At 42.4% G+C, this 24,814-nt stretch overlaps 10 non-coding genes and 2 pseudogenes across 10 annotated transcripts; 7 read left to right on the top strand and 5 right to left on the bottom strand.

Annotated features, from left to right (window-relative positions):
- Nucleotides 1–5,656, bottom strand: part of LOC115057359 (protein NLRC3-like) — a 39,028-nt pseudogene extending 33,372 nt beyond the window's left edge.
- Nucleotides 5,657–10,457: 4,801 nt separating this feature from the next.
- On the top strand, nucleotides 10,458–10,648 carry LOC115058375 (U2 spliceosomal RNA). The gene has a single exon (XR_003842059.1). It is a non-coding gene; the product is annotated as a U2 spliceosomal RNA (small nuclear RNA).
- An 825-nt stretch (nucleotides 10,649–11,473) lies between these two features.
- On the top strand, nucleotides 11,474–11,545 carry trnad-guc (transfer RNA aspartic acid (anticodon GUC)). Its single transcript has one exon. It is a non-coding gene; the product is annotated as a tRNA-Asp (tRNA).
- Nucleotides 11,546–12,858: 1,313 nt separating this feature from the next.
- trnak-uuu (transfer RNA lysine (anticodon UUU)) lies at nucleotides 12,859–12,931 on the top strand. The gene has a single exon. It is a non-coding gene; the product is annotated as a tRNA-Lys (tRNA).
- A 598-nt stretch (nucleotides 12,932–13,529) lies between these two features.
- On the top strand, nucleotides 13,530–13,603 carry trnai-aau (transfer RNA isoleucine (anticodon AAU)). The gene has a single exon. It is a non-coding gene; the product is annotated as a tRNA-Ile (tRNA).
- Nucleotides 13,604–14,248: 645 nt separating this feature from the next.
- Nucleotides 14,249–14,330, top strand: trnas-gcu (transfer RNA serine (anticodon GCU)). The gene has a single exon. It is a non-coding gene; the product is annotated as a tRNA-Ser (tRNA).
- A 1,315-nt stretch (nucleotides 14,331–15,645) lies between these two features.
- trnaq-cug (transfer RNA glutamine (anticodon CUG)) lies at nucleotides 15,646–15,717 on the bottom strand. Its single transcript has one exon. It is a non-coding gene; the product is annotated as a tRNA-Gln (tRNA).
- A 971-nt stretch (nucleotides 15,718–16,688) lies between these two features.
- On the bottom strand, nucleotides 16,689–16,760 carry trnae-cuc (transfer RNA glutamic acid (anticodon CUC)). The gene has a single exon. It is a non-coding gene; the product is annotated as a tRNA-Glu (tRNA).
- A 125-nt stretch (nucleotides 16,761–16,885) lies between these two features.
- Nucleotides 16,886–16,957, top strand: trnae-cuc (transfer RNA glutamic acid (anticodon CUC)). The gene has a single exon. It is a non-coding gene; the product is annotated as a tRNA-Glu (tRNA).
- A 1,428-nt stretch (nucleotides 16,958–18,385) lies between these two features.
- On the bottom strand, nucleotides 18,386–18,457 carry trnag-ucc (transfer RNA glycine (anticodon UCC)). Its single transcript has one exon. It is a non-coding gene; the product is annotated as a tRNA-Gly (tRNA).
- Nucleotides 18,458–19,762: 1,305 nt separating this feature from the next.
- Nucleotides 19,763–19,836, top strand: trnat-ugu (transfer RNA threonine (anticodon UGU)). The gene has a single exon. It is a non-coding gene; the product is annotated as a tRNA-Thr (tRNA).
- A 2,502-nt stretch (nucleotides 19,837–22,338) lies between these two features.
- On the bottom strand, nucleotides 22,339–22,518 carry LOC115058132 (uncharacterized; annotated as a pseudogene).
- Between the last annotated feature and the right edge of the window lie 2,296 nt (nucleotides 22,519–24,814).

The following is a 24,814-nucleotide window of genomic DNA, read 5'->3' as shown; positions in this document are numbered from 1 at the left end:
TGATTCTATTCTGTTGGCTAAGAAAGAAAAAATGTTCAGGTTATGCTGAACATTGTTCCAAAACGGTGCTGGAAGTGGAGACTAATGGAGAACCAAGACAAAACACAAGTGGTGAATTTTAGGCCAAGCTGAATGTTGTTAATCTTGGGACAGTACTGCTGTCCTACACTGATCAGTATAAATGTCCTGACGTTGGACCAACCCATGACATTTAACCCAGCTGTCAGTGTTTTAGCTCAGTCTGCAGGTAGAGCCCTGAACAAGTCTGAACACTGTGCTCATCTGGGAGTTCATACTTTCACTCTGTTCTGTAATGTGTGTGTGTGTGTGTGTGTGTGTGTGTGTCAGACGATGCTTCTGCTGTCTGGGGATTCTGTGAATATTCTCTTTGTAATACTCAGCATCATAGAGCTATTGGTTATCTTACAGCAGGACACAAATGGACCTCAGTGTTGGCTCTTCATGGTGATTTGGGTTGGGAGCCCTCGAGTATCAGACATAAGAGACAAATGCTCCAGCTGTGGAACAGATCTGTGAAGCTGCCTGATCATAGAATTACTAAAAAGATATTTCATTCACCATCCCTGGGCCAGTGAGCTGAAATTAATATTTTATACAAGTGATTTATGAGTTCTTTCTTCATTTGTCCTGCTCGTGTGATGATTGACTTTCTTTACAAAGAAAAGAAAAACTTGTCGGCCAGAAAAAGTCTGTATTTCATTCTTCACCAGCAGCAGAGAATTTCCACAACAGAAATGACACACAAATGTATCTACAGTAGCGGACTAACAATGGTCAGTGGAACTCCTCTAATGGGCTGTTGTCACAAGGAGCTTTGTGAACACTCCTACAGAGGTTAAATACCTGGGTCCAACTCCACTGTCTGTCAGACTAGTGAGGACTGATGAACTGATGAAGCCCCTGAGATAAGAGGCCAAACATCTTCTTAGACAAACAAAGTGCAGTTGCTTTCAATTTGACACGCAAATAAATAAATGGGGAAAAACAAAAAACAAAAAAAAACAAACGAAAAAAAAACAACAACAAACAAACTACAATCTGCATATTAACATACAAATATTCATTAATATATGATGTCCCCTTTCAAAAATACAAGATTGATTGATAAACTGCTTGCAATTAAAATGTAATTTTCAAATTAATAGAAATCTGTTTTTGCAAAGTTACTTTCAAACCATTTAACAGTTTAAATGTTTAAAACCTGAAGAGGATTTCCCCTCATAAATATAAACCTGTCTGCAGGTCAGAGTCACCACAACTGTAACATCATATTAATCTGAGAGCAGAAATAAAACATGAGTCTGACCTCAGAGTCTCCAGTCTACAGTGAGGACTCTTCAGAAAACCACAAAGATCCTTCAGTCCTGAATCCTTCAGCTTGTTCTGACTCAGGTCCAGTTCTCTGAGATGGGAGGGGTTGGACTTCAGAGCTGAGACCAGAGAAGAACAGCTGATCTCTGACAAACTGGAGTTGTCAAATCTGAATAAGGAATAAAAAATGCAGATAAAATCATTGATAATCAGTCAGATATGTTCAGAAGACTTTAAATGAAATTTCCACCACATTCTGTCTGGATGTTTGAAGTGTTTCTTTAGTGTAATTGTCATTTCAGCCACTGGAGGCTGAAGTTCAGCAGCTCCTCACTCTAAAACAAAGTGATTCCCTCAGCTGACCTGCGGCTGCAGTGGAATACAGGACATACTTGTGTAGGAATACAGCAGATGGCTGCTTCATAAATATGTGGCAGCAAAGGAAAGTTCTGCTTTGACGTGAAGATGAAGCTGTAAAATCTTCTAAATGAAGAACATTTCAACATGTGTGGGACTGTTTGTTTTCAAAGTGTGTAGAGGAGCTTTTTGATGTTGACTCCGTCCACAGCAGCTCATCACTCAACTTCTGTACCGCTGCTCTGAACTCCATCTACTGCAGTAACACACTGACTGAGTATGACCACACCACAAAGAAACACAACTATCACTGTGCTGCACATGAACTGTGCTCAGTGCAGGGAAACCTGTGGTGGAGCTCCAATCCTTTGGAAATAACAGCTTTCAGAGCACAGGGGGGCCACGGCCACGTGTCTGAAAGCCCCATGAGGGCTGGAGTCTCAACAACACAACTGACTCTGGTCCTCAGCTCCACACCCTCCAAGTCTGAAGACATTTATTAGGACATTAAATTAAAGATCTACCACAGTGGACTGACCTCAGAGTCTCCAGTCTACAGTCTGGACTCTTCACAAGATCACGCAGCTCCTTCACATCTGGATCCTGCAGAAGGTTTCCTCTCAGGTCCAGTTCTCTGAGATGGGAGGGGTTGGACTTCAGAGCTGAGGCCAGAGAAGAACAGCTGATCTCTGACAACCAACAGCATCTCAACCTGAAAAAAGAACAAATCATGGAGATCAGATGACTGATGATCAGCATACCTTTCAAGTATCCCGTTTTGGCCGGGATTTTCGCGTAAATTTCCTGTATTTAACCTGCATTTATTTAAAAAAAAATATATAATAATAATAATAATAATAATAATAATAATAATAATACCCCGGGGTGAGCCGCCCATTCCCAGTCTTAACCTCTGCCACCTTCTACACTAACCAACTGCATGTACTGTAGGTGTCGCAAAGTTAGTGTGACATTGTGAGACTAGAGAGACAACAATGCGAGAGAAAAAAAAAATAACAGCAGGGAAAAACAAAGATAAGGCAAGCAACCAGCTCCTTTGTTTCCTGTCTGGCATTATTGGACATACTGATTAATCCAGGTGTGACTGTTATGACTCAGTAGTCATAACAACAATGGTCAGACACACCTGGATTAATCATTATGTCCAATAATGAAAGACAGGAAACAAAGGAGCTGGCTGACGTTCAGGACATAGTGGAGCTGCATAAAGCCAATTGCAGTTTGTAGGTAGCTGACAAGTGGTGATTTTAGCTTTCTTGTCCATCTGTCTTAAAATGTACGGGATACTGGAGCTTAGTTGGGGTGGTGGGACGTCTCGCAGCAGGTGCCGGAAAATATCCCTTATTTTCAAATCCAAAACTTAACAGGTATGAATCAGAAATGTCTTGTTCCAGAACTTCTCCACCTTCTCAAACTCATCACCCACTTTAACATCTCAAATGTTGCTGGTCCACATCAGACCTTGTTCCAAAAAAAGACCAAGACCAAGATTTCAAGATCCAGTCCAGATTAATATATTGAACAAGTAAATTCAAGTTTTGGAAAAGACTGACAACTTTTATTATTAGAAACAACTGGAAACATGAAACAGCTATTTTTAATAAAAGTGAATACATTCAAGTTAAATGTGAATATAAATTCTGGATTAAACAAATCTACAACAACTGAACAGACCTCAGAGTCTCCAGTCTGCAGTGAGGACTCTCCAGAAAACCACACAGATCCTTCAGTCCTGAATCCTGCAGGTCGTTGTTCTGACTCAGGTCCAGTTCTCTGAGATGGGAGGGGTTGGACTTCAGAGCTGAGACCAGAGAGGAACAGCTGATCACTGACAAACTGCAGTTCTCCAACCTGAGTAAAGAATAAAAGATGAAGATCAAATCATTGTTCATCAATTAGAAATGTCCTCATCAATGATCTTTGTGTTATTGTGGGTCACCGTCATGTCTCAACACACATAATCCAAACAACAGCAGGTCCAGTCAGTGAACTGACCTCAGAGTCTCCAGTCCACAGTTTGGACTCTCCAGTCCAGCACACACCAGCTTCAGTCCTGAATCCTTTATGTGGTTCTGACTCAGGTCCAGGTCTCTCAGATGGGAGGGGTTGGACTTAAGAGCTGAGGCCACAACATCATACTCAGTCTCTGAGAGTCCACAACCAACAAGTCTGTGATGACACATATTACACAATGTCACTGACACAGGACACTACATATTCATCTGGAGGGTTTGAGGACTAAAGACACCAAGACTTCCATCTCTCTCTCACACTGTCAGAGTTTCAATCCTTTTTCAGGTGAAGAGACAAAATGTGATCAGTTGGTCTTCCATCAGGACTTCAGTCTGTCAGGGACCTGATCAGGTCTGTCTCCTCTGAGGGACCATGAGGCCATGTTGACCTGAAAACATTTGACTGTCTACTGATTAAATTTTCACTGACTTGAGATCAGTGAACAGTGAAGCTGGTGAAGATGATCAGTCACTGATACCTGCTGATGTCATCAGTCTTCAGGATTTCCACTAGAAACACAACTAAGTGAATATTTATCTCTGGCAGCATTTGAACCATTTAAAAAACAAACAGCTGACAGTGAAACACCATCTGAATCAGATTGGATTTAAACACATCAGAAGGATGGATGAGAATGAGAGTGGACTCACCGAGCCTTCCTGCAGTTCCTCACAGCTGGGATCAGTCTCCGTCGTCCCTCATCTGATGTGTTGTACTTCTTCAGGTCTAACTCATCCAGAACTTCCTCTGACATCTGTAGCATGTAGGCCAGAGCTGAGCAGTGTATCAGGGAGAGTTCCTTCTCTGATCTGGTCTCTGACTTCAGGAACTCCTGGATCTCCTGATGAACTGAGTGATCCTTCAGCTCCATCAGACAGTGGAAGATGTTGATGCTTCTGTCAGGAGAGATAAAATAACTGTTCATTGTCTTCAGGTTGTTGATGGCTCTCTGGATGGTCTCTGGTTTGGTTTCTGTCTGACCCAGCAGACCTCCTAAGAGTCTCTGGTTGGACTGCAGAGAGAGACCATGAAGGAAGCGGACAAACAGGTCCAGGTGACCATTTTTATTTCTGTGGGATTTCTTCAGGACTGCCATCAGAAAGTCCTCCAGGGCTGAATCTTGCTGTTTTTTTCCCAGAAAGTTCTTCAGGACCTCCTTGTTCCTGTTGGTGTGACAGTGAAACATGTAGACTGCAGCCAGAAACTCCTGAACACTCAGATGAACAAAGCAGTAGACTGTTTTCTGGAAGATCACACTCTCTGCTTTGAAGATCTCAGTACAGAGTCCTGAGTACACCGAGGCCTCTGTGACATCAAGACCACACTGCTCCAGGTCTTCTTGGTAGAACATGATGTTCCCTTTCTCCAGATGTTAAAACGCCAGCCTCCCCAGCTTCAGAAGAACTTCCCTGCCAGCCTCCATCAGCTCTTGTGGACTTGTCTCATGTCCCTCATGGTACTTGATCCTCTTCCTCCTGGTCTGGACCAGCAGGAAGTGTGAGTACAGGTCAGTCATGGTCTGGGGCAGCTCTCCTTGCTGGTCTGTAGTCAACATGTGCTCCAGAACTGTAGCGATGATCCAGCAGAAAACTGGGACTTGACACATGATGTGAAGACTTTTGGACTTCTTGATGTGTGAGATGATTTTGTTGGACAGCTCTTCATCCCTGGACCTCCTCCTGAAGTACTCCTCCTGCTGGGCGTCAGTGAAGCCTCGGACTTCTGATAGCCTGTCAACACATGAAGGAGGGATCTGACTGGCTGCTGCAGGTCTGGAAGTGATCCAGACCAGAGCCGAGGGAAGCAGATTCCCCTGGATGAGGTTTGTCAGCAGCAGGTGGACCGATGACTCCTGTGTGACGTCAGACACGACCTCCCTGTTGGTGAAGTCCAGTGAAAGTCTGCTTTCATCCAGGCCGTCCAGGATGAACAGAACTTTACAGGCAGACAGCTGCTCTGCTGTGACCTTCTGTAATGTTGGATGGAAAACATGAAGCAGCCTGAGAAGACTGTACTGCTGATCTCTGATCAGGTTCAGCTCCCTGAATGAAAGCAGAACCAGCAGACTGACATCCTGGTTCTCCAAGCCCTCTGCCCAGTCCAGACTGAACTTCTGCACAGAGAAAGTTTTTCCAACTCCAGCGACGCCGTTGGTCAGAACCAGTCTGATGGGACTCTGCTGGTCAGGTGAGACTCTAAAGATGTGGTGACATTTGATTGGAGCATCATGGAGGGTCTTCTTCTTAGAAGTTGTCTCCAGCTGCCTCACCTCATGTTGGGTATTAACCTCTTCACTCTGTCCCTCTGTGATGTAGAGCTCAGTGTAGATCCTGTTGAGGAGGGTTCCACTTCCTGTTCCTGTTCCTTCAGTCACATGTTGACATCTGGACCTCAGACTGATCTTATGTTGATCTAAAGCCTCCTGTAGAACACGATCTGCTGACAGAGAAGAGACAACGTTAGACTGAAGACAGAGAGTCTGAGGATCTGATGGAAAACTAAAGACGTCAGTCAGAAGTTCAGTCTCACTCTGTTCAGGGCTGGTCTGTAGACCTGGTCTGGTTCTGGATCTTTGTCCACACTGGGGACAGGAGGAGTCTCCTGAAGAAGCAGACTGGTCCCAGTGTGAGGTGCAGCACTGTCTGCAGACCAAGTGTCCACAGTTGGTAGAGACTGGATCCTTCAGGACGTCCTGACACAGAGCACAGCGTGAAGCTTCCTCATCAGAGTCCTTCATCTTCAGGACAGAGTTGGTCTGAGAGGGAAACACTTTCTGACTGACAGGAGACAGAAAAAACAGGATAAACAGTTTGTTCCAAAGCTACAAAATACCAAGTAAATCCAAACACACACCGTCCTTCAGAATCAGTCCTGAAAAATAAAGTCCTGGTCAGGTTTGTTGGTTTCATTATAGGTTTCATGTTTATTATCCAGCTCATCATCACATTGAGTCAAACTGTCAATGGGGAGAACAGGAAGTACCTCACTTTAAAGTGTGTCCTCATTTTGTCTCAGCGTCTTTTTGTGGACAGACCTTCATTCAGACTCTTCTTCCTCCACAGTGGACAGAACATGTAACTGACAGAGATGGGCAATATTTCTAATACATGTCTTTTAAATACAAAACACTATTTTGTAATTTGTATTTTATTGAGATGATGAAAACGCATTTATATTTTGCATCAAAATACTGAACTGTTATGTATTTTTGTATTTTTTGAATACTGTAAAATACTTTCTCTGGAACACTGTGATGAAATGATCTATTTATTTATCTTTCTATGCATGTATAAAGAACAACATCTCTGTTTGTCTGTCTGTGGCCCCCTTGCATGGTCACAAACCTGTGATACCGCTCTCGGCAAAATGTGATTGTTGCACTCATTCACACTATGGGCATGCACACTTCATGCACTCATCACAACACAAAACGTGCAGTGCTGCAGATTGCACTGAGTCCTGGGTATTTGGTGTTTTGTCTGGACCTGTCAAGGAAGTCCTTTCACAGCAAGATGAGCAATCAAATTAGACATTTAAAAATTAGACAATTTTTGTAACCAACCATGAATCGTGTTGTTACGAAAAGCCATCACCTTTGTGAATATCTGACTTTTCAGTAATGGCACCATTAAGGAAGAGTTCCCAAGTGTGGGATCTTTGGTGCCACCAAATAAATAATAAGTTGACTCTGTGTTTATTCAAATATAATAGTCACAGTGCCACATCATCCAGGGGTGCCCTTCATACTGACAGCAAACAAAAATAATCTAAGATGAATATTATGACGGAAATAACAAGACAAAGAAATGCCCATCCGCTGTGGAAAAATTACTAGTCCTGAATGAAAACACACCTCCGGGACACCAAGAACAATACCAAAGAAAATATCCAGGAAGTTTTTGAAAAGTTGTCGATCCAAACACAGTCTGAGCTCTCTGTGGAAAACTGAATATGACTTACAGTAAAATCTGATTCCAGAGCAGCTCTGAACTTTCTGTATCAGGTAGATCCTTCATCCTTTGATACTATCAGACATTACGGTCTGTTCTCAGCTCAGCTGGAGTTTTTCTCTGTTCGTCAAAGTGAACTCTGACCTCCATGTCTCAGTGTCTCAGTGTTACAGAAGTCCGCTGTGAGTCTTCGTCCCTCCACAGTCCACAGGGACAAACTGACAGTGAAATAATAATAATGTTAACACTCACCGGCCTCAGCCTTCAGTTTCCCTGCTTCTGCTCCGACAGCTTCAAAATTGAGGCTGAACTCTGAACACTTCTCCTCTCAGCTGCTGCGGTTACTTGAAGTCACACAACCCTGCATGGGAATGCGTGTGTTTGTTTCCTCTGATATGGGTGTTACTGTGCCTCATATTTCCCTTCTTCACTGAGTCTCCATTTCAACTTGTGTCCAAAGTGAGGTCTCCAAACTATATACTGTTTTTAAACCTGACTGATAGGCCGAGTAATAAACAATCTGCATCATTCTTTATGCTCTTTCCTGAATGTTGTTGTCCCGTTCAGTAAAAAAGGGAAGCGCTCACAAGCAGAGAGAAACATGGCGCCCCCTTTCCTATTGGTGGAAAAATGCACCACGCCAGCCAATCAAAAAATTATTAGGCAGGACGCAACAGTTGGTTGCTAAGGAGAGGAGAAAGATGTTGGAGTGACAGCAGTAAAACGAAGGACAGAGATATCGACAGTGAGTTTTTAGATAAAAATAATAATTTGTGCAGCACCTCATTGTGAAATCTGATTGGTTTGTAAATATTTGTAGATCGATGTTCAAAGACCGCCTGAGACATTGCCTGAAATTTAATATCAATGGTTGTAAATAACTAAAGTTTTCAAAATTTATATTTACATTCTAAGTAATAAAAATGGTTTGTGAAACATGTCATGCAATAGCATGAGCATTAAGAAAGAAAAAGGAGAAAATAATATAATATAAATAAAATATATGGTAGATAAGAATTAGAATTTCAAAACAATAACATTTTTCAGAATCCATGATTTCACCCATTTTTATTTCTTATGGTGTTATTTCTATGTTGCTAAGGTTGATGTTAAAACTGTGAAGAATATGGAGCCAGAGTAAATAATACGAATTAGTCATTTGTGTTTATGTCTAGGTTGATTGTGCTGACGAGTGAAGGTGAGACCTGTGTGAGTTTCTTCGTCCCTGTCAACTCAATATTTTCCTGTTTAAGGGCACAACAGCAGCATCCAGCTTCTCTGTCGGAGAGCAGTGAAGTTCTGCAGATCCGTCCATTTCCTGAACTTTTAGAAGAGAAGATACCAAAGAGCAGAATTTATAATAACGTCTTTCTGATTCTGATCATCTCCATTAGAGCATCATTGTGTAATTCAGTGTGTGTGCAGTTTGGGACACATTCATAAAACAGGGCAGAACCAGCATACACATACATATACATCTCACTGCAGCACAATAAAGTCCTCTGTGAGTATTGTGTGTCCAACAGTGTACATGACATCTGCGCTCCAGCCACCTGCTGGAGATTTATTGTTACTACAGCTGTAAAATAAATCTATCAGAACATGAACTCAGTCTGTAGAATCCAGAAGATTAATGACACACTTTGTCCTGCTGTTATGGAATAAAATCCTACTTTAGGTTTTCTATATATTAAACTAATGAGCACTGTTGGGGATCAAACAGAAAAGGACAAAGGTATCATTTTCTCTTATTCTATCCTATCACATATTCCAAGATGTGAATCATATCAATCCTTCCTGCTGAAAGAGGTTCAAACATCAGAGCTCAGATTGTGCAATCTCTGTTTCCTCTACAGACCTTTTCTATATTTCACCCAGTGTCTCATTCAGAGCTAATGAAGACTATTAATAGCATGAAATCTTCCTCTTCTCCTTTAGATGATATACCCACAATACTAAAATCTTTTCAATCTTCAGATATTTTTCCAGTCATTGATAAGACGTTTATAAATCTTCCGGGGTTGTTCCTTCTGTCTTTACATCAGCAGTGATGCACTCATTTCTGAAACATACCAACCTTTACACTAATGATCCAGTGTGGTTTCCCTTTGCAGGTCTGTATTCTGCCAACTGTGTTTGTAAGTATTACTGCCATGTTTGAGTTGGAATAAATTCAGTGACTCTTTAATATGATCGCGGTACTGATGCTAATCCCGTTAGCTGGTCTATGACGTTTTCCATTGTATGTTAGCATTAAACGGGCATAGCGGACTTTATGTTAAGATAAACTGATGGCAGTAATTCTGGTTAAAATGACTTTGAATGCTGTTAAATATGTGTGTGTTCAGTCATTTGTGGTTTTATTCTGTGGATGACAAAGTAACTCATTTTATTATTCTCTCTTTCGGTGAAAAAAGCCGAGTCCAGTCGAGGAGAGCCGAATCTTCAGAGAATCCGTGCAGACAGGGGGGTTATTTTGATGGACACACCATGAGGCCAATCACATGAGAGGACAAACTGATGTTTTCACAATAATATTCAGCTGGTAAATTGACATAGATATGAAGTTTTACAGGTGACCAAGAAGAGACGTTTTCTTTGCTCTACAACGTAACTTTGTGAAAATAACATGTCTGTGGTTGTTTTCTGATCCCTCCTTCGTTTCTTCATGTCTTCTGTTTGTGTCTCTCTCTCGGAGTGATGTTGTTACTGAAGCCGACTCTGACCCCTCACTGAGCGGGTCGGTGCGGAGAAACACTCCGTTACCTCCGACAGCTGAGCGGTATCGCTTCTCGGCCTTTTGGCTAAGATCAAGTGTAGTATCTGTTCTTATCAGTTTAATATCTGATACGTCCCCTACCCGGGGACCATATATTAAATAGATTTTTGGAACAGGGAGATGGAATAGGGGCTTGCTCCGTCCACTCCACGCATCGACCTGGTATTGCAGTATCTCCAGGAACGGTGCACTCCCTCTGTGTGTTCAATACAAGTCCTGTTCAGCTCAACATCACCTTAAACACATGATGTTGTCTTCATGTGTGTAACGCTGAGTGTACAGAGTGTTCATGTTCAGTTTATGGTTTTAGAATCAGCGATGCATTCATGTAGAAACATCAGTTTAATGTTGCAGCTGATTTCATCAGGTTATATTCTGCTGACCAGACTGAATCAATAAAGTTTTGTTTCAACACGTCATCGTTTAAATGTTGGTTGTATTTTGCATTTGTCAGCTGAATCCACAGAGTGACTGAAATGATGAAGTAAATCCAGGAAAGGAAAAACATTTGGCTCTGAATCTCAATGTAGATTTGAACAAAGACCTCCAGCTGAAGAAAACAATGCTGTCTGTTTCCAGATGATGAAGAACTCAGTTCTCAGTTGATGCTCAGTTATCTCCATCTAGTGGACAGATGGTAGAAGTTGATTCCTGAAAAGAGGAAGTGACTTTTCCTCAGATCAAACTGTTGAAGGAGAACGAGCAGCTTCTTCCTCACTGACTCACTCAACTTCTGTCTCCTGGGTTTGGATTTGAGCCTCTTTCTCAGGAGCACACACAGAATAATATACACATATACGTGATGTCCTCGTGTATGAATGAATGTTTCACTGATGCACAACTCCACAACGAGACTGTGTGACATCACTGGAGATCAAAGGCGTTTCCTGCCTTTCATTGATCTCCCACGCGACACAGATTCACACGTCACTCTCTCACGTTCGCTTCAAATGAATGAGTGCAGTCTCTGTAGTGTAGTGGTTGTCATGTTTACATCACACACTAAAGGTCTCTTCGCAGCTCCTCGTTAGTATAGTGGACAGTATCTCCGCCTGTCACGCGGAAGACCGGGGTTCGATTCCCCGACGGGGAGAGCGCGTGTTTATTTCTATAATATGTTATTAACCAGCGTGATAGAAGTAAACAAAATGGCCACACTGCCACAGGACTCCGTTGTAGCTCTCTTCCGGTCAGCTCAGCGGGCTGACATGAACCACGTGAGATCAGGGAGTGTCGGGACTCTTCTCTCTCTGGGACACTGGATCTGTCTGTCTGCATCCATGTCCGAAACTCTGAAACACTCTGAACTTCTTTAAAACACGGTGGATTTACTGATATGAAAGTGTCCAGCGGTCCAAGATGGATCATTATAGAAAGATATCAACTTTAATTCAAATACATTGTTGTGCAGCATCCAACCTCACAAACTTTAAACAATATTTAACTGTTTGGATGAAAGAGGAGGCAGAATACCTGAAATATGGCAGCTCCTCTACCACTGAGCTACATCCTCTTTGGATATTTACCTAACCACAGAGGCTCTGAGCTGATGAACCACCTGATGAAGCCTCCTCTCTGCTCACAAGGCTTCTGCTCTGTTTTAGGTGGAGGGCGCATGTTATGAAAAATATTTCCTTTCCTTTTATTTCCTTTTAGAGATCTATAGCTCTATCACCTATGATATAAGGCTCAGTGGCTCTGTGTAGTTGTTGTGGCTGAGTGGTTAAGGCAATGGACTAGAAATCCATTGGGGTTTCCCCCCGCAGATTCGAGTCCTGCCAACAACGGTTAGCTGTTTTCGATTCCATGAAAGAGCATGTTAGAGAATCTCTATAATCTGTGCAGTGTTAATATTGGGCTTTCTTTATGTTTTCCTGTTAATCAGTGCTGCTGAAAAACTGCTGAAGCAGGAGCAGGCTCAGGGGGGGGGCGGCCATCTGCCTCGACCGGTTGGGTTGAGAGAGGGAGAGAGAGAGCTGACACTGTCCTACCAAAGCTAGCATTAACTTTTCTGTTTCATCACCAGAGAGTGGCAGCTGGATACACGTGTCAGGATGGCTCAGTGGTCTGAGGTGCCAGATTCTTTCCTGCACAAATGGGCCTTGAACATGAAAGACTGACATATTCTGACATATCATTGATAATATCTGCTGTCCTGGTGATTGAAGAAAAGAAGGAATGACATTCCTCATCTTTTTTGTCCAAATTCCAACCAGGACAACCCCAAAGAGAAGCACTTATGCACAAAGACTTCATCAGTGTCTCTGATTGGAGTGATCCGAGTTAGATCTGAAGAAAACATGGCTCCAAGAATTAATGTTGTTTTTGCCATTTAACAATGAAAGAGGAAAAAGAGAGCAAAGAGAATAGAAACCAATTATACAGCCAATTGTACACCAATCAGAAGCCTGAGTAGCTCAGTCGGTAGAGCATCAGACTTTTAATCTGAGGGTCCAGGGTTCAAGTCCCTGTTCAGGTGATGCTGCTTCTTCCCTTTAGTGGTTCACATTATAGACTCCACAGCACTGATAGGTGACACTGATATATGAAATCATGAAACCATGAGTCTTCCACAAGCCAAGTTGCCAAGTGCCTTTTCATAGGAGACAAACTTTGGTAAGAGTCATGAGAGTGAGGCAGCCATAATGTCTTGTAGCCTGTTGGCTACAAGACATTATGGGTTTTACAATGATTCTTATGGGTTTTACAATCAGTTATTGTATCTGGAGCTCTGACTGTTGCCAAAAGTGCAGGTGACCTGTGGCTTAGCTGGTCAAAGCACCTGTCTTGTAAGAGTCATGATGGTCAGCTACTTATGCTGGAATATTTTAAGATCCTCTGTACATTTCTGTGCATCAGAGTGGTGCTGTGGCTTGGTTGGTCAAAGCGCCTGTCTAGTAAACAGGAGATCCTGGGTTTAAATCCCAGCAGTTCCTATTTTAAGGTTGTTGAGATAAACTCATGTAACTTCTTCTGCAGGAGTTCCATTAAAACTCTCTGACCAATCAGGTAACTGCAGAGTCTTCATGTCTCCCTTTGGAACATCCTGACGTTTTGTGGAAGAGATGGATGTGGGAGGCCGGTTAGCTCAGCTGGTTAGAGCGTGGTGCTAATAACGCCAAGGTCATGGGTTCAATCCCCATACTGGCCACAAGCAGCATCTCAGAACTTGGTGTTGTTCTCTCCATACACTTCAATGCAGTCTGAAGTCTTTTTCCAACCAGTGGAACTGCCCCCTGGTGGTCATTAGAAGTGCAGCTTAACTTATCAGATACAACAATAACACAAAGTTACAATGATCAGAGCAAAGACTGCATATTGATCATTTCCTTTGTAACAGTTTAGTGATTAGTTTCCAGCTGGCATTGTGCACCATGCAGGGGATGTAGCTCAGTGGTAGAGTGCATGCTTTGCCTGTATGAGGCCCTGCGTTTAATCCCCGCCATCTCCAGCGTTGATAATGAAGCACAGGAAGTACTTATCTTGTGCAACACCCTGATCTCTCATGATGGGACATCCAGTGTGTATAAACAGCAGAGGATGGTTTCGATCCATCGACCTCTGGGCAATGTCCTCTGGAGTTTTGTATAATTTTAAATCTCAGTTAAAAAGTACTGAGATTTCCACCTGCAGTGTATCAAATGACCACGAGGGGGCAGCTTGGAAAATGAAGTCAGATCTTATTGAAGAGCATCAGACTTTTAATCTGAGGATCCAGGGTTCAAGTCCCTGTTCAGGTGCTGCAGCTTCTTCCCAATGGCTGTTTTTTTGTCATCACATGTACCTTTGGATTCATGACGAGGTGGCCGAGTGGTGAAGGCGATGGACTGCTAATCCATTGTGCTCTGCACGCGTGGGTTAGAATCCCATCCTCGTCGGTGTTCAGCTGGCTTTAGTCTGTCTGAGTTGTACCCTGCTGTTGAGCAGATTGAAATGTGGTGATTGACCCTTTTTAACAGGAGACAAACTTTGGTAAGAGTCATGATGGTCACTTCACTACAGAAACTGCATGCACTCATTCATTTGAAGCGAACGTGAGAGTGTGACGTATCCATCTGTGTCGCGTGGGGCATCAATGAAAGGCAGGAAATGCCTTTGATCTCCAGTGACGTCACACAGTCTTGTTGTGGAGTTATTAGGTGTTGATTCTGCAAAAATGGTCCAGTACGGTGAAATGGTCGATAGAAGTCTAACATCACCGAAACATGTTAACCAGACAGTGCTCAAGGATTTGAGGTTTAAACCACTAAATTCTCATTATTAACTAAAGCTGTGTCAGTTATATCTATAACATTTAACATTATGCGCAAGGCATTACTGGGATTTTAACCCAGGAGCTCCTGTTTACAAGACAGCTCAGTGGTAGGACGTTCACCAAAACAAAAGGCCACTCAAGGCAGAACATGCCTCATACATGCTTTGCGCTGGGTTGGCCTCTGACGATCATGACTCTGACTAAAGTTTGTCTCCTGTTAAAAAAGGGCAATCACCAAATTTCCATCTGCTCAACACAGCAACAAACACTAAACTACTGTCTCTCTAGTCTGGAGACTACAAGCCACCTCAGCATGCAGCGACCTGGACTGTGTGTGAATAGACGGATAGTTAACTGCTCACATTAATGTATCTATCAGCAATGAAGGAGAGAGTCGTCGGCCACCTCGTCATGTTTGTTGTCAATTTGTTGTCTGAATGTTAGACTGAGCAGCGGTTCTGCTTTGAGTGGCCTTTTGTTTTGATGAACGTCCACCACTGATCTACATCCTCTTTGGACCTTTACCTAACCACAGAGGTCGGTGAGCATCTGTTTTGGGTGTTATTCTTAATCACTATCACACTGAATCAGATGGCAGAGGTTCCACTGATTTGAACTCAGATGACTGGATTCAAAGTCCACAGTGCTAACCATAAGATCAAAGAACACAGATGGGAAATGACCTTCTGACAGATTTAGAAACATTTGAAATGAATTGGCCAACACACATCACAGGAGTACATCCAGCAATGGGAAGGTTCAGGATCTCTGTCAGACACAAAGGGAGCAAATGTGACCAAAGAAGCCACGAAACACGTCAAGAGCTCACAAAGCTTTTTAACTGTATCAATAACACAGAGCTGACACTGTGCTATCAAAGCTGGCATTAACATTAACAAAATTTTTACAGGACTCTCAGTGTTTTATTGGTAAGATTCAGGTTCCACCGAGACTTCAACTCAGATTGCTGGATTCAGAGTCCAGAGTGCTAACCATTACACCATGGAACCGTGCAGGTGTTTCACCTCTGCCAAAAAACGTCAGGCTGTTCCAAAGGGAGACATGAAGACTGTTCAGTTAACTGATTGGTCAGAGAGACTGTTGTGTCCTTTGAATGGAACTTCTGTAGAGGAAGTTAGATGAGGATACAGTCAGAAGTTAATCTATCAAACACAAATCACCCGAGTACAAGCTCGCTGTTCATTTGTAAAAAAGTTTCCTTTTAAACAACCACAAGAAATGAAATAAGAGCAGCAGAAAAACCACCAATGGCTGATTATTGATCTCTGATCCACGAGGATGGTATGAAGTGGATGGTCAGAGTATTTTAGGATCCTCTCTGCCTTCCTCTGTGTGGATCACCATGCAAAAATTTTACTATTTAAAAATTGCTGTTTTAAGGGGACATTTTACTTCTAAATACCTCCTGATAGCCAGCAGCAGCTTCACTTGGACTTCACTCACTCATGTAGGGCCCTTCAATAGCTCAGTTGGTAGAGGGGAAGCCTGTAGTGGTTCATCATTGAAATCCTTAGGTTGCTGGTTCAAATCCAGCTTGAAGGAGATCAGTTTTTTTCATCGGCCTCATCCAGCACAGTGATGAGTCTGCCTACAGACAGCAGGTGGACAGACCGGTCGTCTGGTGTGGTCAGAACCACCTGGAGCTAAATCTGAAGACTGTGGTTTTCAGGACACTTGTTATTTTAATCAAATTATGTACTAGACCGTAACTTCATTGTGAAGTTTTGACGTGAGTTAAAAAAAGAGGCCAAAACATTAGAGAACTTCATTCTCTGTTTGTTTTTCCACAGAGGAAGTGAAGTCACACACCACATGATGTTTCTCTTTCCTGCTCCTCGTTAATATAGTGGACAGTATCTCTGCCTGTCACACAGAAGACTTGAAACCTTCAAACTACTGATGCACCGATATGAAATTTTTTATGATATGTTGTTTTTTATCAATATCTGTTAAAAGTGTTTTCCCTGACCGGGAATCGAACCCGGGCCGCGGCGGTGAGAGCACCGAATCCTAGCCACTAGACCATCAGGCAGTGTATGGATACTAACTGTTGACTGAGTGACTAAGCAGGATAATATGGAGCAGTAATTTCAGTAATTTCCAACACCATGGAGATGATGTTTAGAACTATACGAGGCCCCATCAAGGCAGCATCTTTCCCTGGTGGTCTAGTGGCTAGGATTCGGCGCTCTCACCGCCGCGGCCCGGGTTCGATTCCCGGTCAGGGAAAGTGTTTTTACTGAAAAATACAGGTGATTGAAAAATTGAATTATTTTGAACTCTCTCGAAATAGCTTTGAAACCTGTTGATGTTGTTAAAGCAGCCTTTTCTATAATTACTGAAGTGTGCTTCGACAAACACAAAATCTTTCCCAGATGATCACATCCACTTTGACAGAAAGTGGATGTGGCGGTTAAAAATTACACTAATCTCCAGAGGAGACTGCAACCAGAACACACTGAGCAGAGTGGCGCAGTGGAAGTGTGCTGGGCCCATAACCCAGAGGGCGATGGATCGAAACCATCCTCTGCTATTTATACATACTGCTACATATACATACTGGATGTCCCATCATGAAACATGACTTTTTCAGCTGCACTGATTAACAGGAAAACATGGAGAATGTTCTCTGTCATATCTATAATATTGATCGTTGTAACCTACAGCTGATGAAAACCCAAAAGTAGTTTGTTTCTACAACATCTGACCTGAGCAACAAGGCTCTTTGACCAACTAAACCACAGCACCACTCTGATGTACAGGGATGTATTTTGGATCTGAAAATACCCCCAACATACGTGGCTGACCATCATGACTCTTATCAAAGTTTCTTTAGCATAAAATAAATTAATTACATTAATGTCCTGAATGTGCTGTGTGTAAATAATGAGGTTCATCAAAACAAAGTCAGAACCAGAGCTCAGGCTGTTGGTACACAAACAAAGAAAGGCATACTTGTGGATTCACAAGATTATATCAGGATCTGACCTTTTCCTGTTCCATCAGTAACCATCAAAGGAGATGCTGATTCTGTGATGTCACAAAGGTACTAATGACATCACAGAGATCAAAGACTCCTCCCACTTTTTCTCATGACCTCCACCATAGAGTGCTGCCTGCTGCAATAATTCTGCCTTTAATAGAAGTTTAGGAACATTTCATGAAAGAATACATTTTGATGACAGTTGGAAATGTCCGTTTGTTGTTTATCACTCGTTAGGATCCCTGTTAGCTGTCACTGAGGCAGCAGCTACTCTTCTACTACAAGGACTATGATGAGGCAGTGGCCATTGATAATGCTGCCTGTCCTGCTGAATTAGGTCACCTGCACGTTTGGCAACAGTCAGAGCTCCAGACACAATAACAGTACACACACACTGAATGTTCCTTTACATTATGAGACATGACCTTTAGCTGGAAAATGTCTCATGAAAGACACATGTGAAGTCACGCAAATTTTGAGCCTCTGTGCGATCTAATCAGGAAATCTTTGCATACTCACGTTGATGGGCTAATTTTTCAGCAAATTTTTTTAGCTTTTGTGGTTGCCTGAACACTCTGGCTTCATGTTGCTTCCCTTTGGATGGATGCAGACAAAGTTCAATGACTGTGAATAATGTAGAGAAAAGACTGACCTTCCTCTGGCAAAAGTTAAACTGCAATGGCCGGGAATCGAACCCGGGTCAACTGCTTGGAAGGCAGCTATGCTCACCACTATACCACCATTGCATGTGAAGGTGCAAAATCACAGTCCTTTTTTAATGAAACTGGTTATGGGAACTCACATGGCTGGATTTATGACCGAACATTATCCACACTTTAAATGAATCAAAGAAAACTCATCATCCCTCAACAGAGGCCTCAGATATGTCTTTCCTTCTTTCATCCTCTGGTGGAGGCCACTAGAGGTGAAAAAAATTCCAAATGCCAATTCCAAAAGAGACAATATTTCTTCCTTGCTAAGCGTCACACCATGGAACCACAAGGATGCAGCTGAGGGTCTGCTGATGGTGTCCTGAGGTGACAGCAGTTTGTAGTCTGTCATATAATACAGACTGGAGTATAACAGTTACCTGTTTTGTCTCAGCAAGAATTTGGTTCAGGTGTCATCAGAGGAAATGACATGATGAACAGCAAACAATGTTTGTTGCAAGGATCATGTAGCTCTGCATACTGTAGGGTATCATCACTATCACAGGTTGGTAACATCACGAGTGGGTAGGCTATTGCCTTAGTATGTATTTGTATCAATAAGTGACCGACACAGATGTGTTTTCAGAGACAGACTGCAGAGAAACTGGTACGTTGGCATGATCACAGTGATCATGGCTGCTGATTGATGTGTCTGCTGGTGGGTGTGTTGATCAGTATGTGGGGAGTGTTCATTAGCCAATCAATGACCAGTGTCGGCTGGAACATGTCACACGCTGTTATGACTCTTACCAAAGTTTGTCTTCTGTGAAAAGCTGTCGGTCACCAAATTTCCATCCATTCCATTCCATTCATCAAAATATATTCTTTAATTAAATGTTCCTAAACTTCTATTAAAGGCAGCATTATTGCAGCAGGCAGCACTCTATGGTGGAGGTCATGAGAAAAAGTGGGAGGAGTCTTTGATCTCTGTGATGTCATTAGAACCTTTGTGACATCACAGAATCAGCATCTCCTTTGATGGTTACTGATGGAACAGGAAAAGGTCAGATCCTGATATAATCTTGTGAATCCACAAGTATGCCTTTCTTTGTTTGTGTACCAACAGCCTGAGCTCTGGAACATTTAATTAAAGAATACATTTTGATGACGGTTGGAAATGTCTGTTTATAGTTTATCACTTGTTAGGATCCCTGTTAGCTGTCACTGAGGCAGCAGCTACTCTTCCTGGGGTCCAAATGAAAATGCACATCTGCAGTCAAACAGGTTCAGGTAGATGCAGAGTCCTACATTAAAACAAACCTCTTTACCATCAACCTCAACTGCAGTATACACATTACACTTCCATTACCAGATCCTCTGTATATAGATGTACATCAGAGTGGTGCTGTGGCTTAGCTGGTCAAAGCACCTGTGTTGTAAACAGGAGATCCTGGGTTCAAATCCCAGCAGGGCCTCGTTCATAATGTAAGATGTAGTAGATAGACACTTACACATGGGAAGTGCATGTTCTACCACTCAGCTACATCCCCTGCATGGTCTGGCAGCATTAGCTAACCAGATAGCTTCTGAGCTCCTGCAACACCGATCTGTCTGATGAAGCCTTTTGGATGAGATGAGGACATTGATGATGCTGCTGAATTTAGGTCACCTGCACTTATGTCAACAGTCAGAGCTCCATACACAATAAGAGTACTGAAGAAAAATACTTTAAACATGAGCTCTGTGTCACATTCATGCAGCTTGTGTAGAAACAGTTCATTCCATCAGAATGAACCTTCACCTGTTAAGGTAACAGTTTGGTAACAGTTGAGGAGGAAACTATCCAGGCTGGAAAATGAGAAGTCATTTCTACTGTGTGCTGTGCTGAAATAGCTCATTTGGGGGAGTGAACAAAAGGACCCACAACAGCTGCTGAAAACCAGGATTGAAACAGGGACCTTTAAATCTTTAATGTAACGCTCTCCCAAACAGGCAGGATCTCTGTGAGACACAAAAGGAGCCACATTTAGGATAATTATAGCTGCAACAGCAGGCTGTAACAGGAACTGCTCATCATGTCTCTGTGGCGCAATCGGTCAGCGCGTTTGGCTGTTAACTGAAAGGATGGTGGTTCGAGCCCACCCAGGGGCGATCTTTGTTTAATTCACTGGTATTATAGTTCACACATGGAAGACCAGAGGATTTTTAAGTTGATGCTCAGTTATCTCCATCTAGTGGACAGATGGTAGAAGTTGATTCCTGAAAAGAGGAAGTGACTTTTCCTCAGATCAAACTGTTGAAGGAGAACGAGCAGCTTCTTCTCTTCACATGTTTCCTCACTGACTCAAATAGATGGAGAATGTCATTTATCACTTTCTCCAGTAATGTGTACAGTTGTCACTGTGCTGCTCCTGACTCAGTGATGCTGTTGGATGCTTATAGGGCCGCCGTTCTTAAAGTGTGGGCTCCACCCCACTGGTGGGGAACAGAGACATGACAGGTGGGGCATGACAGACTGGAGGAAATGTTCCTTTTCATTCTGATCTTTATTAAAGCCTTTCTTTATGGACAACAAAGATCATCCATTCAAAACAGCCACACACAAACAAAGTAATCATTAACAGCCTGCATGGAGTCTAAATGAAAAGAACATCAGATGGAGACTTTTCATTTGAACATTTTAAGATGGGCATGTTTCTTCAGCATTTTGTTGGGGCAGGTGGGACTTAAACACTCTACCACTGAGCTACACCCTCCATAAGCACACACTTCACTGCAGATCAACAGATCTGGGCAGCTACAGGGAGAGTTCACTTCTGTCACTCTGGTTAATGAGACATTAGAGAAACATGCACGTGCTCTCCCCGTCTGGGAATCGAACTCCGGTCTTCTGCGTAACAAGAGGCGATACTGTCCACTATACTAACGATGACCCCACACGTCCCTGAGACATGCGTCACCATCAAGGAGCTTTAACTGCTTACACTCTGACTTCATTTTCCAACCAGTGGTGGTCATTCGATAGACTGCAGGTGGAAGTCTCAGTTCTTTTAAACCAGCACATCCACTTTCATAGAAAGTTTATGGTCCATAACTTATCAGATACAACAATAACACAAAGTTACAATGATCAGTCCAGTCATACATTTCTGTCTGTGTCTCTCTGCGCATGCGTTCAACCATTTGAAGCGAACGTGAGATAGTGTGACGTATGCATCTGTGTCATGTTGGAGATCAATGAAAGACAGGAAATGCCTTTGATCTCCAGTGACGTCACAAAGTCTCGTTGTGGAGTTATTGTTGTTGATGTTGTTCTGTAAAAATCTGCATCAGTGAAACATTCATTCATACACGAGGACATCACGTATAATGTTGGAATAGAAAATCTTATTTTTTCTGTGTGTGCTCCTGAGAAAGAGGCTCAAATCCAAACCCAGGAGACAGAAGTTGAGTGAGTCAGTGAGGAAGAAGCTGCTCGTTCTCCTTCAACAGTTTGATCTGAGGAAAAGTCACTTCCTCTTTTCAGGAATCAACTTCTACCATCTGTCCACTAGATGGAGATAACTGAGCATCAACTGAGAACTGAGTTCTTCATCATCTGGAAACAGACAGCATTGTTTTCTTCAGCTGGAGCTCTTTGTTCAAATCTACATTGAGATTCAGAGCCAAATGTTTTTCCTTTCCTGGATTTACTTCATCATTTCAGTCACTCTGTGGATTCAGCTGACAAATGCAAAATACAACCAACATTTAAACGATGAGGTGTTGAAATTAAACTTTATTGATTCAGTCTGGTCAGCAGAATATAACCTGATGAAATCAGCAACATTAAACTGATGTTTCTACATGAATGCATCACTGATTGTAAAACCATAAACTGAACATGAACACTCTGTACACTCAGCGTTACACACATGAAGACAACATCATGTGTTTAGGTGATGTTGAGCTGAACAGGACTTGTATTGAACACACAGAGGGAGTGCACCGTTCCTGGAGATACTGCAATACCAGGTCGATGCGTGGAGTGGACGGAGCAAGCCCCTATTCCATCTCCCTGTTCCAAAAATCTATTTAATATATGGTCCCCGGGTAGGGGACGTATCAGATATTAAACTGATAAGAACAGATACTACACTTGATCTTAGCCAAAACGTCTCTTCTTGGTCACCTGTAAAACTTCATATCTATGTCGATTTACCAGCTGAATATTATTGTGAAAACATCAGTTTGTCCTCTCATGTGATTGGCCTCATGGTGTGTCCATCAAAATAACCCCCCTGTCTGCACGGATTCTCTGAAGATTCGGCTCTCCTCGACTGGACTCGGCTTTTTTCGACCGAAAGAGAGAATAATAAAATGAAAGAGGAACTTTCTCTTCCACAGAATAAAAGCACAAATGACTGAACACACACATATTCAAAATAGCATTCAAAGTCATTTTAACCAGTATTACTGCCATCATTTCATCTTAACATAAAGTCCGTTATGTCCGTCTCATGCTAACATACAATGGAAAACGCCATAGACCGGCTAACAGGATTAGCATCAGTGCCGCGATCATTTTAAAGCGTCAGTGAACTCAAACATGGCAGTGTTACCAAAGTAATACGGGACAAATGTAACACTCAGAATCGGATAAATGTAGACGCATCAAATGACGTCACCACGTTCAGCAAGCAATACTCCTCGGAACGGAGATGTTGGAAGTCCCTGTCTGGACGAGAGTAATGCAGCCGCACTCTGCGAGTTAACAGCTTATCAAAACACAACGATTCTGTGTTGTCATGACAGACAAGAGTCTCAAGAGAACAACACAAAGAAGGCTGGTTCCAAACACTAACTCTGGTTTATGTGCAAATCATTGAAAATTTGTAATCATATAAAAACAAGATGATTCACACTGACGGTTATACTTTTGACATGTTTGAAGCAAATAAAATAATTTAAGTGCATTTCATATTTGTAATTGTGAATTGTGAAAAATTGTAATTGTAAAAAAAAAGAAAAAAGAAAAAATGTAAGCAATTCCAGTTTACAATTTGATTGTGTTACTTTCGTCAGGGCGGCCCTATAAGCATTCAACAGCATCACTGAGTCAGACGCAGCACAGTGACAACTGTACACATTACTGGAGAAAGTGATAAATGACATTCTCCATGTTTTCCTGTAAATCAGTGCTGACATTTTCCAGCTACAGGTCATGTCTCATGACTGTTTGAATCAACACATGATGATTAACACAGATCCATGTTAAACATGACAATCTTTTCTCTTTTTGATTCCCCATTCTTCATTGACATCTCTCTGCACAGCTACAATTACAGTTTCAATCAGACTGTATTAGCTGTTTATTGATATACTGGCTGTTTGCAGCACTCTTAAAAAGGAGACTTGATTATTTTTTTTACAAAGTGAAAACATAAACCCCCAAAACTGTTGTATTTTTAAGTATTCCTTTGTTGAAGGGTGACCTGACTTTGAGATTAATGCTTTAAAATGCAGGCACTGGATGTTTAAAAGGAAACTTTTTTACAAATGAACAGCGAGCTTGCACTCAGGTGATTTGTGTTTGATAGATCAGCACCTGACTGGATCCTCATCTAACTTCCTCTGCAGAAGTTCCATTCAAAGGACACAGCAGTCTCTCTGACCAATCAGTTAACTGCACAGTCTCCATGTCTCCCTTTGGAACAGCCTGAAGTTTTGTGGAAGAGGTGAAACCAAACCAGATACTATCCAACAAAACCAGCTGAGTACAGCGCTGTGGACCTGAGCCAGAAACAGGCTGAATGATTTCACAGCCAATGCAGATAAAGGTTATGTATGTTAGCTGGTTAAAGCAGCCTGTGTTTAAATCCCAGCAGTTCCTTGTTGTAGAAATAACAAACTACTTTTAGGTTTTCATCAGCTGTCGGTTACAATGATCAAGGAAACAGCTGTTTATAGTTTATCACTTGTTAGGATCCCTGTTAGCTGTCACTGAGGCAGCAGCTACTCTTCCTGGGGTCCAAATGAAAATGCACATCTGCAGTCAAACAGGCTCAGGTAGATGCAGATTGAAGCCGGGGCCTCATACATGCAAAGCATACGCTCTACCACTGAGCTACATGTGTGGTAGCTTTAGCAGCTTTAGCTAGCCAGATGCCTTCTGAGCACCTGCGACAGGTATAACCCCACTTTTTTGGCTGCATCTGTTGGAAGCCGTGAATAGCAGGATTCAGGGGGAAGTGACCTCACAGTAAATGTTGGGGTAACCAGAATTAAGCTTCAGGGAACTAGATCCCCAGAGCTGGTTCAGATCCTGAACTTTCCCATTGCTGGATGTACTTCTGTTGTGTGTGGGCCACTTCATTGGCTCCAGTTGCGAAATCGGTCAGCGTGTGGTACTTATAAGACAGTAACCTGCAGAGTGATGTGAGTGTTGTGATTTCAAGCCGCAGCTGGCTATGA

This window comes from Echeneis naucrates, chromosome 2 (assembly GCF_900963305.1).
Source record: "Echeneis naucrates chromosome 2, fEcheNa1.1, whole genome shotgun sequence".
Taxonomy (NCBI): Eukaryota; Metazoa; Chordata; class Actinopteri; order Carangiformes; family Echeneidae; genus Echeneis; species Echeneis naucrates.
The sequence above is the reverse complement of the archived record's forward strand: the minus strand, read 5'-3'. Positions and strand labels throughout refer to the sequence as shown.